This window comes from Crassostrea angulata, chromosome 2, assembly GCF_025612915.1.
Source record: "Crassostrea angulata isolate pt1a10 chromosome 2, ASM2561291v2, whole genome shotgun sequence".
In the NCBI taxonomy this organism is placed as follows: Eukaryota; Metazoa; Mollusca; class Bivalvia; order Ostreida; family Ostreidae; genus Magallana; species Magallana angulata.
The window spans coordinates 2,745,083-2,764,588 of NC_069112.1; the positions used below are offsets into that span (position 1 = coordinate 2,745,083).

The 19,506-nt window shown below is 30.4% G+C and overlaps 1 long non-coding RNA gene across 1 annotated transcript in view; it reads left to right on the forward strand.

The window, feature by feature from the left end:
- The first annotated feature begins 535 nt into the window (after positions 1-535).
- The window catches only part of LOC128171472 (uncharacterized), an 81,356-nt gene continuing 62,385 nt past the window's right edge, over positions 536-19,506 (forward strand). Inside the window, exon 1 of the long non-coding RNA XR_008242091.1 lies at positions 536-750. This is a non-coding gene — a long non-coding RNA (uncharacterized LOC128171472). The remainder of the gene's footprint in view (positions 751-19,506) is intronic.

A 19,506-nucleotide genomic window follows, 5' to 3' on the forward strand; every position in this document is an offset into this window, starting at 1 on the left:
AAAAAGGATAAACAAAATTAATATATTTAACCTCTTTTACCAGACAGCTTAATTTTGATTTTAAATTCAAAAATACTTTCATCCTTACACACGCCTATTAACTTACGGTCTGGCATTCTAATTATTTGCGTCATTGTAGGAAAACAGGTGTCGTATTACATCAAAACACCTTGTAGTATGTAGGGCAACCGGTCGGGTGTATCAACATTTAAAAAATGATGCAGGTGGGGGGGGGGTGAGACCTCCAGCGTGATTCGGTAAAAATTGCTAATAAACTGCATGAGTTAAGCTCTTAAATCATACATTGCTGGGTAAACAATGAACAATTTAAACTGAACTTTAAAATATATTGAATGTGGAATATGGTGCATTCCAAACTCCGTGTACAGCTTGAGTGAATTTATACACGATTTCTCTGCTGGAACGATACTAGTTTCTTCTAAAAAAAAGTTTTTTTAAATGGAGAGAGAGAGAGAGAGAGAGAATGTTTTAATATGTGTTTAATATTTTACTTCTTCACATTCATCTTATGTCAAACACATGTAAAAAGATATACAGTACAACAATTCAGGGTGTGACAGAGACTATACAGCAAACCAACCAATCAGATGACACTTCTATTGTTGGGTGTGGGATGTCAGCCATACAAGGTCTGCATACATTCAGGTACACCTGACTGCAGGCCTTACATGAATTATTGAAGGCCGGATATTTTATTAACCTGACTAAAAATACGTTTGTCATCATTGGGTAAGATATTGATTATTATAGGTAACTTTGATTTGATTTAAGCATTTCCAAAAAAATTGAAGTGAAGTTTTGTTTAAGTAATGGTGGTGGTGGGGTGGGGGGGGGGGGGATATGAAGGTGGGGATAAAAAAAATAGCGTTAAGTATATTAGAGAACTTGTCACTTGTTAACGAATTTTTTTACTTTCCAGTATTCCAATTTCTCTTTGTATTCCTTATAGACTAAAGAGTTATGATTTTAGCGTTCTAAATCGGATGTTAAGCGGGAAAACTACCATCCATAACTTCCGAGAAATAGAGCAGAACCACAGATTGCATTGAACGACACAAGTAATATAGAAGTAAGTCACGACAAACTATGTACCATGTCAAATTATATAAGGTAGTCTATAACATGTATCATGTCAAACTATATAAAATAGTCTATTAGATGTATCATATCACATTACATAATACAGTCTATTAGATGTACATGTCATTGAGTAGGACACATAGACATGATACAGACACACGTAACATTAAAGTAAGTCACTCCAAACTATATACCATGTCAAATTATATAAGACAGTCTATTCAATATTTATGCCATTGAATAGACTGCCTTTAAATCAATTCATTATTTTTCGAATTCGTTTTGTGCGTGTGATGTTTTTCTTTTAAAAAAAGGGGGAAGGGGGATGTTATTTAATTTGTGATAATGAACAATTATATGGGGTGATAATGCATGTATATAATGTGGTTTGGAATTATCTTATAAAACTGTTTATACTTACTATAGGTTAAACACAGTAATGAAAAATCAGTTACAAATATAACGGAAGCATTTACCTTTTTTAATAAAATTTAAAATGTTTTAATAAGATTTTGATACAATAAAACTTCCCACAGATGGTAGTAAGGTCCTTCGACGAAGCAGAGACATACAATTGTTGCTTATGTTTTGTCGAAATATTTTAGGAAATCCGTTATCATGCATGCATAAATTAAAAAAAAAAAAACTTTACACAGATGATAATGATGAATACATTTATCTATGATACGGAAAGATGTTCCCGGAAGCAGACACAATTAAATCTTATTTGATTTTTGCATGTACCTGGAGAGAAGTTAAACTGAAACGTCACTCATATTTTTTTAGGGAGGGGGGGGGGGTGGGGGGGGTGGAAACGTATGTTAATTTTAAAGTTCTTTTTCATGTTTAAATGCTGATATGTTCATAAAGTACTTCCCTGGTTATTGATTAAAATTAAAAGTAAACATAAACTTAATGAAAGCTTAAATTTACTATCAAAAAACCGCACACAGTGCAACATTTTAATTATCAGTACTAGAGTTATCGTTATTTAGTCATAGAAACCTTTTGTTCAACATAACTGTTCAAGGTGCATTTCCTCCCTGATGCTATACGATTGGTAAAAAAATCGAAGTTGCAACTTTTTTATGCATTGTGAGCTTAACAAGGCTTAATATAGAATGTCGTAAACTAAATTACTTTATTCTGATCTTTGGCACAAGAGTGCAAACATGAAATTCAGTAATTGTGGCATAAACTTGAAGTGGACGAGAACAGGTAAAGGGCAATTTCAAACCTGTTGTTATCTCCTTCATTACAATATTGGTAGACTAGATCAAGATCAAAAGGTCAAGTTTACATCTCAGTGTCACTTTTAAGGGGGTTACGACTTCTCCAATAGCTTAGAAAGAAACGTTCACGACAAACATGTTACTTCTTAAATTTGTTTTCACTTTTGAATATCTTTGACCTTTGACCTTGACTTTTTGTCATGCAGAGAAATCATTGATGCCACTGCAAGTTGTTCCGTGTAATTGCAATTACTCGTTTTCATATTTTTGATTCGACCACGGCGACTCATCACAAGTGTATTCAAAACAATGTATACGGTGTCAATTGAATCAATGTAATGTGATGTACACACACCCTTATGTATAAGGTAAGCCTTGTTTACATGAGCAAGTTATGCAAGATTGAGATACGTAGTGAATGAATAAACGTTGAATGACGGGTTGACAAGGTAACACCTTTAATAAAGGAAATAGTAATGCTGCTATTATACAGTGTTTCTGGATAGCATGACTAAGAAGTGAACACTCGCCTGGTCAAAGTTTGTCGTGAGCAGCTAACTAAGATGTTGACGGCGTCCTCTAATTTCAAATAAACAACTGCTGGATATTCCTGTTTTGTGTTGAATTGCATGAGATCAGAAGAGAGAAATATTGACAGACAGAAACATAGACAGAGACGGAAAAACGAAATAGCGAAATACTGAAAAAGATATAAACAGAGAGAGAGAGAGAGAGAGAGAGAGAGAGAGAGAGAGAGAGAGAGAGAGAGAGAGAGGGAGAGAGAGGGGTTGAGTACATAGCTGAAGAGGTTAATAATTTGACTGCAGGTTTTGACTTTGCAGTTAATATGTTCAAGGGTAATTTAAAACTAGTACACAACAAAATGTTAATACTTAGCGCCAATCTTCGGAATCCTATAACCCGGTATTCTTACCAATGTTCCCCTATAATTGTTTCCATAATTCCCTGAATAAATTGTGTAGAAGGGGTGGCCATTTCCATAAAAGAATACTTTTTTTATATGTGAAAAATGTCTGATTTAAAAAAATGTGCTAGAGTCAGGGCTTTTCTACCCCACCCACCCCCACCCCCACAGCCCCCAGGGTGCCGATAGCTATAGGGTGAAGGAAGAGTTGATCATTTTCGGCGCCGAAAACGTCCACAGCTCAAAGATAAGGAGTTCTTGGATATCGATATTTAAGGTAATGATCCATACGTCACAAAACAACGTCTGACGTAATTCACGCGTTATTACGTCTTTTCCGTGCCCGATCTAATCGAGACCTAACGCTAAAAGGTGTACATGTGTTTCAAAACAAAAATATCAAGCTGACCTAGAAATTAATTCAAAACAAATCTATTAAAAATCCTGAAAACTGCAATCAATTATAGCCTATTACTCAGCGAAATGAAAAATTGACCGGGTTGTGTCGATTGAGTACTCGTTTTGAAAACACAGACCGCTTACTTTTGTCCTGCATAAACATCAATTCATAACAAGGTTGAACTTAATCCAATTCTTTGAACGTTAATCCCTGAAAGTGCATAAACATCCTGACCGAGATCTATATTCCAGTGCATAAGGGAGATAAAGACACAAGGGGAAATAATTTGACTTATTTCATCTACATGTATATCCTATATTCGCTTAGCAACGAGCATAGATATATTTTCCACAAAAAATGTTTTTAGAATTAAAATCATGCGCTTAAGAAAAGTTATTTCATTTTAAGAACAGTCTTTAAAACCAGTCAAAAAAGGTTGAATAGAGGTTTTGTCTTACAGGCATATATCAGGTAGTTAGCATATCCACGCGTGGGACTGCAATTTCTAAATACCGATCTCGATCCATAATACTTACCGATATCCAAAGATACAATCTTTTGCGGATTAAATAATACAAATTGATCAACAGTTTGTTTAAATCATCTTTTCTATTTAACAATAATCTAAACATATTTTTTAGAGTGATGAAATAATAAACCTATGCACAATTTAATTTTTACGGATCTTTTTTCAAAATATATATTTTAATGATTTTTACCCAAAATACGCCCATTGTGATCCTGAAAAGGCCGGTCCCTTGGGTAATTTTATTTCCAGTTGATTAAGGGCGTTACGGCTTAAATAATATCAAAATTTTAGAGAATTCTGTACGTAAATAAATTTATAAGAGCTTAAATTCTCTTTGAAAATTTATTTCATTTTATCTCATTTGTATGCAGATTTATCTATTTTTGATAAATAAGCAAGTGTAACATAAAAAATTTTGTTTTGAAATAATAATTCCTTTTTTTTACATAGGATATAAGTCAAAAAATTTGAATTTTGTGAAATTCTAATTTCAGGCTTATGCTTATATTCTTTATGTATGAAAAAGCGCCATTTTCCGCAATCGGTTCTATTTTTAGCAATGACCCTAGCTTTTATAATACCGATGGACCACCCAACAGGGTAAAATTTGATGAGAACATATCCTCAGATACATGTTTGAAAAATATGAAAAAATTCTGTACGCATTTTGTTTATCTAGTGGGGTATGGACCATTACCTTAAATAATGCAGTGATTAAATTGCATCATAATGACCCAACATGCAAAAATCGGCTCTTTATCCTGCATTTAATGCAACAAGCTAATATTTTAAGTGGGTACAAATAACACGGTCAGTGACAGATAGCAGAGAATCACTTTTGTTCTCTCTATTCCCATTTTACTTTAAACAGAATTCCATATCTTTGCAAGAAACAATTTTAGTGTCCGTTCTATGTCCTGTTTGTGGAAATAGAACTGACCCGTAGCTTGAAACAATGGAATTGCGTTCATATTTATTAAAGAAATAAACTACCCAGAGGGCAAAATCCAGACACCTTACAAAACCCTTGGCTTTCTATGATGAGAATTATTAAAGGTATAAATGCCGTTTGAAATGAAAATTTTAAAAGAAATAAATGTTTGCGTTTTCTATTTAGCCACAAATGTTATACACTTTCTGCAAATTATACTGTTTAAATCAAACGCATTTAAAAGTATTAAATATAGATTCTAATTAAGGAGGCCGATTTGGGTTTTTTTTGCGGAAAAACTAAAATAGCATAACTCTTTATTTTTTAACCATATGTAATTTAAACCAACTCTAGTTTATTTGCGAAGGTTCATGAAAATCGACCTTCTGGTTCTTTTTAGGGGCCATCTCAAAATAGAGGTACATTTACTATAGAAATTTATAGGAAACTGCATTTTCCGCACATCAAAGCAGTTTTAAAAAAATACTACAATAGCTTTTTTTCTCAAATTGTTATATATGATTAGTAATAGCTTTTCCTACCTTATATGTAAAAAACACAAAATTCTACCGTCTGGTTTTTAGTAGGGGCCATCTCAAAATATTAAAATGCACCAAATTTTGCTATATATTTGGATTATCACAAATGATGATTGGTATAATGGATTCATTCCAAAAATGAGGAAAATGTCCTCGAGGATAGCAATATTCTCTATATAAAATTTCAACAGCGAACAATTTTTACTTTTTCTTTTATGCTTTTTTTTATAACGTACTCCTACAAAGCTTCATTTTATCATAACGTCATAAAAGCGCAATGGCAATGCCCCCCTACCGCACAACGTAAAAATCGTGTTAAAAATAAAAATTTCTCTTAACAATCTAAATATTTTTATCTGTATTTTGTTTATTGTGTTCAATTTTATAAATGATATCGAAAAAAAAATCATAAGAAGTATAAATCAACTGTATTATATTAGAATGCGCAAAAAACATGCGCAATGCAAACTAAAGTCGTCCTCCTTAATTCATTCGGTCGGTGAACGACCATTTTGAAATATTCAAAAGCACGTGATGTGACAAGCTTATTTTAGAACGTACACAAGATATCGACGCAAAAGCGTGGTTGGTCTGTAGGCAGTGGAATAACGCGTCCAAAGAGAAAAGAAAGAAACAGTTTGACAGGGAACGTTGTAAAATTAGGGTATATATTGAAGAACACATCGAGCGACGTCATTCTTAAGGTGGAATAACACAGCGGGAAAAAGTAACTTAAAGTAACAGGATTTTTTTGATAATGAAAGATATAATGATAAATAAATTGTACAGATGTCAAATAAGCGAAAAATTTGAAGATTGGGTATAAAAAATAATTATTCCAGTAAGTAACAACAAAAACCCCTGAGGGATTTGAACGCAGGATGTGCGGATCACAAGTCCGACACTTTATCCACTCGGTTATGGAGTAGGAAACATGTTTAAGTCCTCAAAATCCTTTTCATAAAACGAAATGTCGTTTCGATCAGTGTCAGCCATTTTTGTGATACTGTGTTATTCCACCTTAACTATGAGCTTGTCGGGTTCATGCTAAAGACGGGTGGGTCACACAGCGGTGTGTTCTCTTTTTTAAATAAGATATATTTATTCATAAAGGAAAAAAGGTTATATGCATGGCATGATATTCATTGTCTGATTATGATAAAACTTGTATAGGTTATTATACAGAAACGTTTAAAAAATCTAAAAATTGTATCTGTTTTGAGTCGAGTGACCCCAGAAGGGATAATTTTGACTTGCTATTTTATAATTATATATGTTGTTAAATGCATGAAAATAATGATTTATTGCAAAAGAGCTCTCATCAATTGTCATCGACACCGATACGCATCCATCCTCATAAAATGCAGATGACAATATCTGATATTGTTTTCCTGTTAACAGCACAAAAACCCCAAACAACTGTAAACAAACCTGTCTTATTACTTCGTCCTGTATGCTGCTCTTCTGAACTATTATTCCCGCGCACATGCGCAAATGTACTTCAAACATTAATCGTTTATGGATGCGCATAGGTAAATCGCCATTATTCATTTCAAACATTTTCTATCGAATTCTTTTTTATGTACTTAGGCAAGCTGACAAAATTTGGGTTGGCTTTCAACATCACAAACAATGGCGTTAAAACGGCAAATATTTACCTTCATTCATTAATATGTTGAATGATTAATGCGGGTTATGTATTTTCAGCAGTGTCACTACCTTCATATCCCTTATGAATCACCAAAGAATGGATTTTAATCTAAAATAAAATACTTATTAATTACAATCAATTATTTCATGGGTACTGCTTGAAATACTTTAGTAACATTAAGAAATGCTATCCTGTACTTGTGGGTATATTTCTGTGTGATCTCAATGTTATTGCTATCAGTTAGCAAATTGACAAGGCACTGTATTAAAGGCAATCGTGCAGTGTACTAAAACAACTATTTTTTAAGTCCATGTACTCAGAAATGTGTTGCTTTTGGTTAATTTGTGCAATGACAAAAATTCTTAAACATAAGTATCAATAGGTTCGTCAAACCACAAATATTTTTATCTAAATGGGTCAATAATGGGCGGACATCGCTTTGTAATGAATTGATTTGTTTTAAAAAGAAAATAAAAAAAATAAACCGGAAAGTTTGTTTTGACTTTAAAATCTGGAGATTAAAAATTGGTCTCAATGGATGTAATTTGATTTTAGTAATCTATGAGAGCATGCCTAAGATTGTATAATCAAGTCTTGATTTCTTTAATAAAACAATAATTGAATTAATGATCATTATTCTTTAATATCTTTTAAATCCATGGAAAACTCTAATCACACTTAACAATCATATAAAGCATCTTTCAAATGATGATTTTTTTAAAACAAATTCATCCAAAAAGATTTTAAAATTTACTTTATTTAACCTTTTTTAACAGACAGCTTAATTTTGATTTTAAATTCAAAAATTCAAAAATCCTTTCATCCTCACACACGCCTATCAGCTTACAGTCTGGCATTCCAATTATTCGCGTCATCACAGGAAAACAGGTGTCGTATTACATCAAAACACCTTGTAATATGTAGGGCAGCCAGTCGGCTGTATCAACATTTAAAACATGATGCAGGGGGGGGGGGGGGGGAACTCGAGCGTGATTTGGTGAGAATTGCTAATAAACTGCATGAGTTATGTTTTTAATTTAGACATTGCTGGGCAAACAATCAACAATTTAAACTGAATTTTAAAATATATTAGATTGGAATCGGATACATTCTATGATCGGTATACAACTTGTGTGAATTTATACTTTTTATCTCTGCTAAAACAATACTTCTTTTTTCTAGAAAAAGAAAGTTTATTAAAATTGAGAGAGAGAAAGAGAGAGAGAAAGAGAGAGAGAGATAGATAATGTTTTTATATTTGTTTTATACTTTACTTCTTCACATTCATCTTATGTCAAACACATGTAAACAGATATACAGTACAACAATTCAGGGTGTGACACAGACTATACAGTAAACCAACCAATCAGGTGACGCCTCTATTGTCGGGTGTGAGATGTCAGCCATACAAAGTCTGCATACATTCAGGTACACCTGACTGCAGGTTTCATATGAATTATTACAGGCCAGATATTTTAATAATCTGACAAAAAATAAGATATTGATTATTATATATAACTTTGATTTGGTTAAAAAAATCTTGTTTTAAAAAATGTGAACTTTAAATTGAAGTGAAGTCTTGTTTTGGTGGTGGTGGTGGTGGTGGTGGTGGTGGTGGTGGTGTGTGTGTGTGTGTGTGTGTGTGTGTGTGTGTGTGTGTGTGTGTGTGTGTGTGTGTGTGTGTGTGTGTGTGTGTGTGTGTGTGTGTGTGTGTGTGTGTGTGTGTGTGTGTGTGTGAGGGGGGGGGGGGTTATGACGGTTGGGATATAGAAATAGTGTTAAGTATATGAGAGAACATGTCGCTTGTTTACGAGTTTTCTTGATGTTCCAGTATTCCAGTTTCTCTTTTTATTTATTATAGACTACAGAGTTCTGCTTTTCGCGTGCTAAATCGGGTGTTAAGGGAAAAAACTACAATCCATAGCTTCCGAGAAGTAGAGCGGAACTACAGATTACATGAAACGACACACGGAATATAAAAGTAAGTCAGGACAAACTATGTACCATGTCAAACTATATAAGGTAGTCGATTAGATGTATCATATCGCATTACACAATGCAGTCTATTAGAAGTACATGCCATTGAGTAGGTCACACAGACATGATACAGACACAAGTAACATTAAAGTAAGTCACTCCAAACTATATACCATGTCAAATTATATAAGGCAGTCTGTAAGACGTACATGCCATTGAGTAGGTCACATAGACATTATACAGACACAAGTAACATTAAAGTAAGTCACTCCAAACAATTTATCATGTCAAATTATACATGTATAAGGTAGTCTATTAGGTGTACATATCATTGGGTAGGTCACACAGACATGATACAGACACAAGTAACATTAAAGTAAGTCACTCCAAACTATATACCATGTCAAATTATATAAGGCAGTCTGTAAGACGTACATGCCATTGAATAGACTTGTCTATAAGACGTAAATGCCATTGAATAAACTGCCGTTGAATCAATTCATAATTTCTCGATTCCATTTTGTGGCTGTGATTTCCTTCTTTAAAAAATGTGGGTAGGGGTGTTGTTGAGTACATGTAGAATACGTGGTATATTTGTTAATGAACAATTATATGAGGTGATTATATCAGGTGATAATGCATGCATGTAATGAGTTATTATCTTATAAAACTACTTATACTTACTATAGGTTAAACGCAGTAATGCAAAATCAGTAACAGATATACAGGAAGTATTTGCCTTTTTTTTAAATAAAAGACCAAATATTTGAATATAAAAGTAAGTCAGGACAAACAATGTACCATGTCAAATTATATAAGGTGGTAGCAAGATCCTTCGACAAAGCAGTCCGTCGACATACAACTGTTGTTTATATTTTGTCTGAATATTTCAGGAAATCTTTTATGCATAAATTAAAAAAAAAAAAAAAAAAAAAACTTCACACGGTTGATAATGATTGGGACATTCATCTTTGATACGGAAAGATGTGCCCGGAAGCAAATACAGTTAAATCTTCCTCATCATATACTTCCCTGGTTATTGATTACAATTAAAAGAAAACATAAATTTAATTGAAGCCTTAATTTACAATCAACAAACTGCACACAGTGAAACATTTTAATTATCAGAACTAGAGTTAACGTTATTTAGTCATAGAAACTGTTTTATTGAACTTAACTGTTTGAGGTTCATTTTCTCCCTCATGCTATTAGATTGGTAAAGAAAATCGGAGTTGCAACTATTTTATGCACTGTGAGCTTTAAGGGCTCAATATAGAATGCAGTAAAATTATTTACTTTGTTCTGATCTTTGGCACAAGAGCGTAAACATGAAATTCAGTAATTGTGGCATAAACCGGAAATGGAAGAGAACAACCTTGACTTTTTGTCATGCAGAGAAATCCTTGACGCCACTGTATGTCGTTCTGTGTATCTGCAATTTCTCGTTTTTCATATTTTGGATTCGACCGCGGCGACTCATAACAAGTGTCTGCAAAACAATGTATACGGTGTCAATTGAATCAATGTAATGTGATGCACACACACACACACACACACACACACACACACACACACACACACACACACACACACACACACACACACACACACGGCAAACAATGTGTATGGTGTCAGTTGAATCAATGTAATGTGATGTACACACACCCTTATGGACAAGGTGATCTGTGTTTACATGAACAAGTTATGCACGATTGAGATGCGTAGTGAATGAATAAACGTCAAGCATTGTTGAGTGACTGGTTGACATGGTAACATTTTAAAAAATAAAATAGTAATGCTGCTAATATAGATTGTTTCTGGATAGCATGACTAAGAAGTGAACTCGCCGGGTCAAAGTTTTGTCGTGAGCAGCTAACTAAGATATTTGCAGCGTCCTCGAATTTCAATTTAAAAACTGCTGCACATTCTTCTTTTGTGTTGAATTGCATGAGATCAGAAATTAATTAATTAATGCTGATTGTTGAACATTAAAAAACCAAAAAGTTCCAATTCGATTAAAGCCAGTCATGTAACGTATCACCTGAGAAGAAGTAAATAAATAATAAGAGAGGACATGTTAAACAATCATTCTGATAGTATTACATAAATAACAAGCATTCTGAGAGTATTGCATAAGCAATACACGTCCCCTACCGTTAACCCCTTTGATTGAGAATGACAAAAGTTTGAGACCCTGTATATTAAATACCCCCAATCATAAATGTAGTAATTGTAAAGTATGAAAAATGATTATAATTAACAGCAAACAATCTCAAAAATCCATTAAAAAAATACATATTTGAAGCAAAGCAAACACAGAAGTCTAACGTTAGTCTATATATCTCATTCAACAGCCAAACCCGATAACGAACCCGATTGTAATAATAATAATGATAAAACCCTGCCGTTAAAATTTACACAATACTTGACACCATTTTACAGAACTTATTTGTTTGTTATTAGAAATGATAAATGTAATAAAACAAATAATGCACGATAGTATTTATTATTTTACTGACCACATAATGTCCTCGTTCATTTAGTACACACCGATAATGAACCCGATCATTAAACAATTTGGAGTGAAAAAATTAAATTTCTGGAAATTATGTTAACTATTCGCTACAAAAGTATAAACTTAGTCTGCTGTTTGATATTTTGAAGCTGCTCAGCAAGTTTCACATCATTCGTCAAACGCATGCAGAAAAAAAAACAACGAAAAACTGAAGTGGGACAGACAGACGGACAGACGGACGGACGGACGGACGGACAGACAGACAGACGGACTGACGGACGCCGACGGACTGAGCTATAGTCCCCTCCGGTGAAACCGGTAGGGGACTAATAAGAGAGAACATGTTAAACAATCATTCTGATAGTATTACATAAATAATAGGAGAGAACATGTTAAACAATCATTCTGATAATATTACATAAATAATAAGAGAGAACATGTTAAACGATCATTCTGATAGTATTAGATAAATAATAAGAGAGAACATGTTAAACGATCATTCTGATAGTATTACATAAATAATATGAGAGAACATGTTAAACAATCATTCTGATAGTATTACATAAATAATAAGAGAGAACATGCTAAACAATCATTCTGAGAGTATTACATAAATAATAAGAGAGAACATGCTAAACAATCATTCTGATAGTATTACATAAATAATAAGAGAGAACATGTTAAACAATCATTCTGATAGTATTACATAAATAATAAGAGAGAACATGTTAAACAATCATTCTGAGAGTATTACATAAACAATTAGAGAGAACATGTTAAACAACCATTCTGATAGTATTACATAAACAATTAGAGAGAACATGTTAAACAATCATTCTGATAGTATTACATAAACAATTAGAGAGAACATGTTAAACAATCATTCTGATAGTATTACATAAATAATAAGAGAGAACATGTTAAACAATCATTCTGATAGTATTACATAAATAATAAGAGAGGACAAGTTAAACAATCATTCTGATAGTATTACATAAATAATAAGAGAGAACATGTCAAACAATCATTCTGATAGTATTACATAAATAATAAGAGAGAACATGTCAAACAATCATTCTGATAGTATTACATCAATAATAAGAGAGAACATGTTAAACAATCATTCTGATAGTATTACATAAACAATTAGAGAGAACATGTTAAACAATCATTCTGATAGTATTACATAAATAATAAGAGAGAACATGTTAAACAATCATTCTGATAGTATTACATAAATAATATGAGAGAACATGTTAAACAATCATTCTGATAGTATTACATAAATAATATGGGAGAACATGTTAAACAATCATTCTGATAGTATTACATAAACAATATGAGGGAACATGTTAAACAATCATTCTGATAGTATTACATAAACAATTAGAGAGAACATGTTAAACAATCATTCTGATAGTATTACATAAATAATATGAGGGAACATGTTAAACAATCATTCTGATAGTATTACATAAATAATAAGGGAGAACATGTTAAACAATCATTCTAATAGTATTACATAAACAATTAGAGAGAACATGTTAAACAATCATTCTGATAGTATTACATAAATAATATGAGAGAACATGTTAAACAATCATTCTGATAGTATTACATAAACAATTAGAGAGAACATGTTAAACAATCATTCTGATAGTATTACATAAATAATATGAGAGAACATGTTAAACAATCATTCTGATAGTATTACATAAACAATTAGGGTAACATGTTAAACAACCATTCTGATAGTATTACATAAACAATTAGAGAGAACATGTTAAACAATCATTCTGATAGTATTACATAAACAATTAGAGAGAACATGTTAAACAATCATTCTGATAGTATTACATAAACAATTAGAGAGAACATGTTAAACAATCATTCTGATAGTATTACATAAACAATAAGAGAGAACATGTTAAACAACCATTCTGATAGTATTACATAAACAATTAGAGAGAACATGTTAAACAACCATTCTGATAGTATTACATAAACAATTAGAGAGAACATGTTAAACAACCATTCTGATAGTATTACATAAACAATTAGAGAGAACATGTTAAACAATCATTCTGATAGTATTACATAAACAATTAGAGAGAACATGTTAAACAACCATTCTGATAGTATTACATAAACAATTAGAGAGAACATGTTAAACAATCATTCTGATAGTATTACATAAACAATTAGAGAGAACATGTTAAACAACCATTCTGATAGTATTACATAAACAATTAGAGAGAACATGTTAAACAACCATTCTGATAGTATTACATAAACAATTAGAGAGAACATGTTAAACAACCATTCTGATAGTATTACATAAATAATAAGAGAGAACATGTTAAACAACCATTCTGATAGTATTACATAAATAATAAGAGAGAACATGTTAAACAATCATTCTGATAGTATTACATAAACAATTAGAGAGAACATGTTAAACAATCATTCTGATAGTATTACATAAATAATAAGAGAGAACATGTTAAACAACCATTCTGATAGTATTACATAAACAATTAGAGAGAACATGTTAAACAATCATTCTGATAGTATTACATAAATAATAAGAGAGAACATGTTAAACAGTCATTCTGATAGTATTACATAAATAATAAGAGAGAACATGTTAAACAATCATTCTGATAGTATTACATAAATAATAGGAGAGAACATGTTAAACAATCATTCTGATAGTATTACATAAATAATTAGAGAGAACATGTTAAACAATCATTCTGATAGTATTACATAAATAATATGAGAGAACATGTTAAACAACCATTCTGATAGTATTACATAAACAATTAGAGAGAACATGTTAAACAACCATTCTGATAGTATTACATAAATAATTAGAGAGAACATGTTAAACAATCATTCTGATAGTATTACATAAATAATTAGAGAGAACATGTTAAACAATCATTCTGATAGTATTACATAAACAATTAGAGAGAACATGTTAAACAACCATTCTGATAGTATTACATAAACAATTAGAGAGAACATATTAAACAATCATTCTGATAGTATTACATAAATAATATGAGAGAACATGTTAAACAACCATTCTGATAGTATTACATAAACAATTAGAGAGAACATGTTAAACAACCATTCTGATAGTATTACATAAACAATTAGAGAGAACATGTTAAACAATCATTCTGATAGTATTACATAAATAATATGAGAGAACATGTTAAACAACCATTCTGATAGTATTACATAAACAATTAGAGAGAACATGTTAAACAATCATTCTGATAGTATTACATAAACAATTAGAGAGAACATGTTAAACAACCATTCTGATAGTATTACATAAACAATTAGAGAGAACATGTTAAACAATCATTCTGATAGTATTACATAAACAATTAGAGAGAACATGTTAAACAACCATTCTGATAGTATTACATAAACAATTAGAGAGAACATGTTAAACAACCATTCTGATAGTATTAGATAAATAATAAGAGAGAACATGTTAAACGATCATTCTGATAGTATTACATAAATAATATGAGAGAACATGTTAAACAATCATTCTGATAGTATTACATAAATAATAAGAGAGAACATGCTAAACAATCATTCTGAGAGTATTACATAAATAATAAGAGAGAACATGCTAAACAATCATTCTGATAGTATTACATAAATAATAAGAGAGAACATGTTAAACAATCATTCTGATAGTATTACATAAATAATAAGAGAGAACATGTTAAACAATCATTCTGAGAGTATTACATAAACAATTAGAGAGAACATGTTAAACAACCATTCTGATAGTATTACATAAACAATTAGAGAGAACATGTTAAACAACCATTCTGATAGTATTACATAAACAATTAGAGAGAACATGTTAAACAATCATTCTGATAGTATTACATAAATAATATGAGAGAACATGTTAAACAATCATTCTGATAGTATTACATAAACAATTAGGGTAACATGTTAAACAACCATTCTGATAGTATTACATAAACAATTAGAGAGAACATGTTAAACAATCATTCTGATAGTATTACATAAACAATTAGAGAGAACATGTTAAACAATCATTCTGATAGTATTACATAAACAATTAGAGAGAACATGTTAAACAATCATTCTGATAGTATTACATAAACAATAAGAGAGAACATGTTAAACAACCATTCTGATAGTATTACATAAACAATTAGAGAGAACATGTTAAACAACCATTCTGATAGTATTACATAAACAATTAGAGAGAACATGTTAAACAACCATTCTGATAGTATTACATAAACAATTAGAGAGAACATGTTAAACAATCATTCTGATAGTATTACATAAACAATTAGAGAGAACATGTTAAACAACCATTCTGATAGTATTACATAAACAATTAGAGAGAACATGTTAAACAATCATTCTGATAGTATTACATAAACAATTAGAGAGAACATGTTAAACAACCATTCTGATAGTATTACATAAACAATTAGAGAGAACATGTTAAACAACCATTCTGATAGTATTACATAAACAATTAGAGAGAACATGTTAAACAACCATTCTGATAGTATTACATAAATAATAAGAGAGAACATGTTAAACAACCATTCTGATAGTATTACATAAATAATAAGAGAGAACATGTTAAACAATCATTCTGATAGTATTACATAAACAATTAGAGAGAACATGTTAAACAATCATTCTGATAGTATTACATAAATAATAAGAGAGAACATGTTAAACAACCATTCTGATAGTATTACATAAACAATTAGAGAGAACATGTTAAACAATCATTCTGATAGTATTACATAAATAATAAGAGAGAACATGTTAAACAGTCATTCTGATAGTATTACATAAATAATAAGAGAGAACATGTTAAACAATCATTCTGATAGTATTACATAAATAATAGGAGAGAACATGTTAAACAATCATTCTGATAGTATTACATAAATAATTAGAGAGAACATGTTAAACAATCATTCTGATAGTATTACATAAATAATATGAGAGAACATGTTAAACAACCATTCTGATAGTATTACATAAACAATTAGAGAGAACATGTTAAACAACCATTCTGATAGTATTACATAAATAATTAGAGAGAACATGTTAAACAATCATTCTGATAGTATTACATAAATAATTAGAGAGAACATGTTAAACAATCATTCTGATAGTATTACATAAACAATTAGAGAGAACATGTTAAACAACCATTCTGATAGTATTACACAAACAATTAGAGAGAACATATTAAACAATCATTCTGATAGTATTACATAAATAATATGAGAGAACATGTTAAACAACCATTCTGATAGTATTACATAAACAATTAGAGAGAACATGTTAAACAACCATTCTGATAGTATTACATAAACAATTAGAGAGAACATGTTAAACAATCATTCTGATAGTATTACATAAATAATATGAGAGAACATGTTAAACAACCATTCTGATAGTATTACATAAACAATTAGAGAGAACATGTTAAACAATCATTCTGATAGTATTACATAAACAATTAGAGAGAACATGTTAAACAACCATTCTGATAGTATTACATAAACAATTAGAGAGAACATGTTAAACAATCATTCTGATAGTATTACATAAACAATTAGAGAGAACATGTTAAACAACCATTCTGATAGTATTACATAAACAATTAGAGAGAACATGTTAAACAACCATTCTGATAGTATTAGATAAATAATAAGAGAGAACATGTTAAACGATCATTCTGATAGTATTACATAAATAATATGAGAGAACATGTTAAACAATCATTCTGATAGTATTACATAAATAATAAGAGAGAACATGCTAAACAATCATTCTGAGAGTATTACATAAATAATAAGAGAGAACATGCTAAACAATCATTCTGATAGTATTACATAAATAATAAGAGAGAACATGTTAAACAATCATTCTGATAGTATTACATAAATAATAAGAGAGAACATGTTAAACAATCATTCTGAGAGTATTACATAAACAATTAGAGAGAACATGTTAAACAACCATTCTGATAGTATTACATAAACAATTAGAGAGAACATGTTAAACAATCATTCTGATAGTATTACATAAACAATTAGAGAGAACATGTTAAACAATCATTCTGATAGTATTACATAAATAATAAGAGAGAACATGTTAAACAATCATTCTGATAGTATTACATAAATAATAAGAGAGGACAAGTTAAACAATCATTCTGATAGTATTACATAAATAATAAGAGAGAACATGTCAAACAATCATTCTGATAGTATTACATAAATAATAAGAGAGAACATGTCAAACAATCATTCTGATAGTATTACATCAATAATAAGAGAGAACATGTTAAACAATCATTCTGATAGTATTACATAAACAATTAGAGAGAACATGTTAAACAATCATTCTGATAGTATTACATAAATAATAAGAGAGAACATGTTAAACAATCATTCTGATAGTATTACATAAATAATATGAGAGAACATGTTAAACAATCATTCTGATAGTATTACATAAATAATATGGGAGAACATGTTAAACAATCATTCTGATAGTATTACATAAACAATATGAGGGAACATGTTAAACAATCATTCTGATAGTATTACATAAACAATTAGAGAGAACATGTTAAACAATCATTCTGATAGTATTACATAAATAATATGAGGGAACATGTTAAACAATCATTCTGATAGTATTACATAAATAATAAGGGAGAACATGTTAAACAATCATTCTAATAGTATTACATAAACAATTAGAGAGAACATGTTAAACAATCATTCTGATAGTATTACATAAATAATATGAGAGAACATGTTAAACAATCATTCTGATAGTATTACATAAACAATTAGAGAGAACATGTTAAACAATCATTCTGATAGTATTACATAAATAATATGAGAGAACATGTTAAACAATCATTCTGATAGTATTACATAAACAATTAGGGTAACATGTTAAACAACCATTCTGATAGTATTACATAAACAATTAGAGAGAACATGTTAAACAATCATTCTGATAGTATTACATAAATAATATGAGAGAACATGTTAAACAATCATTCTGATAGTATTACATAAACAATTAGGGTAACATGTTAAACAACCATTCTGATAGTATTACATAAACAATTAGAGAGAACATGTTAAACAATCATTCTGATAGTATTACATAAACAATTAGAGAGAACATGTTAAACAATCATTCTGATAGTATTACATAAACAATTAGAGAGAACATGTTAAACAATCATTCTGATAGTATTACATAAACAATAAGAGAGAACATGTTAAACAACCATTCTGATAGTATTACATAAACAATTAGAGAGAACATGTTAAACAACCATTCTGATAGTATTACATAAACAATTAGAGAGAACATGTTAAACAACCATTCTGATAGTATTACATAAACAATTAGAGAGAACATGTTAAACAATCATTCTGATAGTATTACATAAACAATTAGAGAGAACATGTTAAACAACCATTCTGATAGTATTACATAAACAATTAGAGAGAACATGTTAAACAATCATTCTGATAGTATTACATAAACAATTAGAGAGAACATGTTAAACAACCATTCTGATAGTATTACATAAACAATTAGAGAGAACATGTTAAACAACCATTCTGATAGTA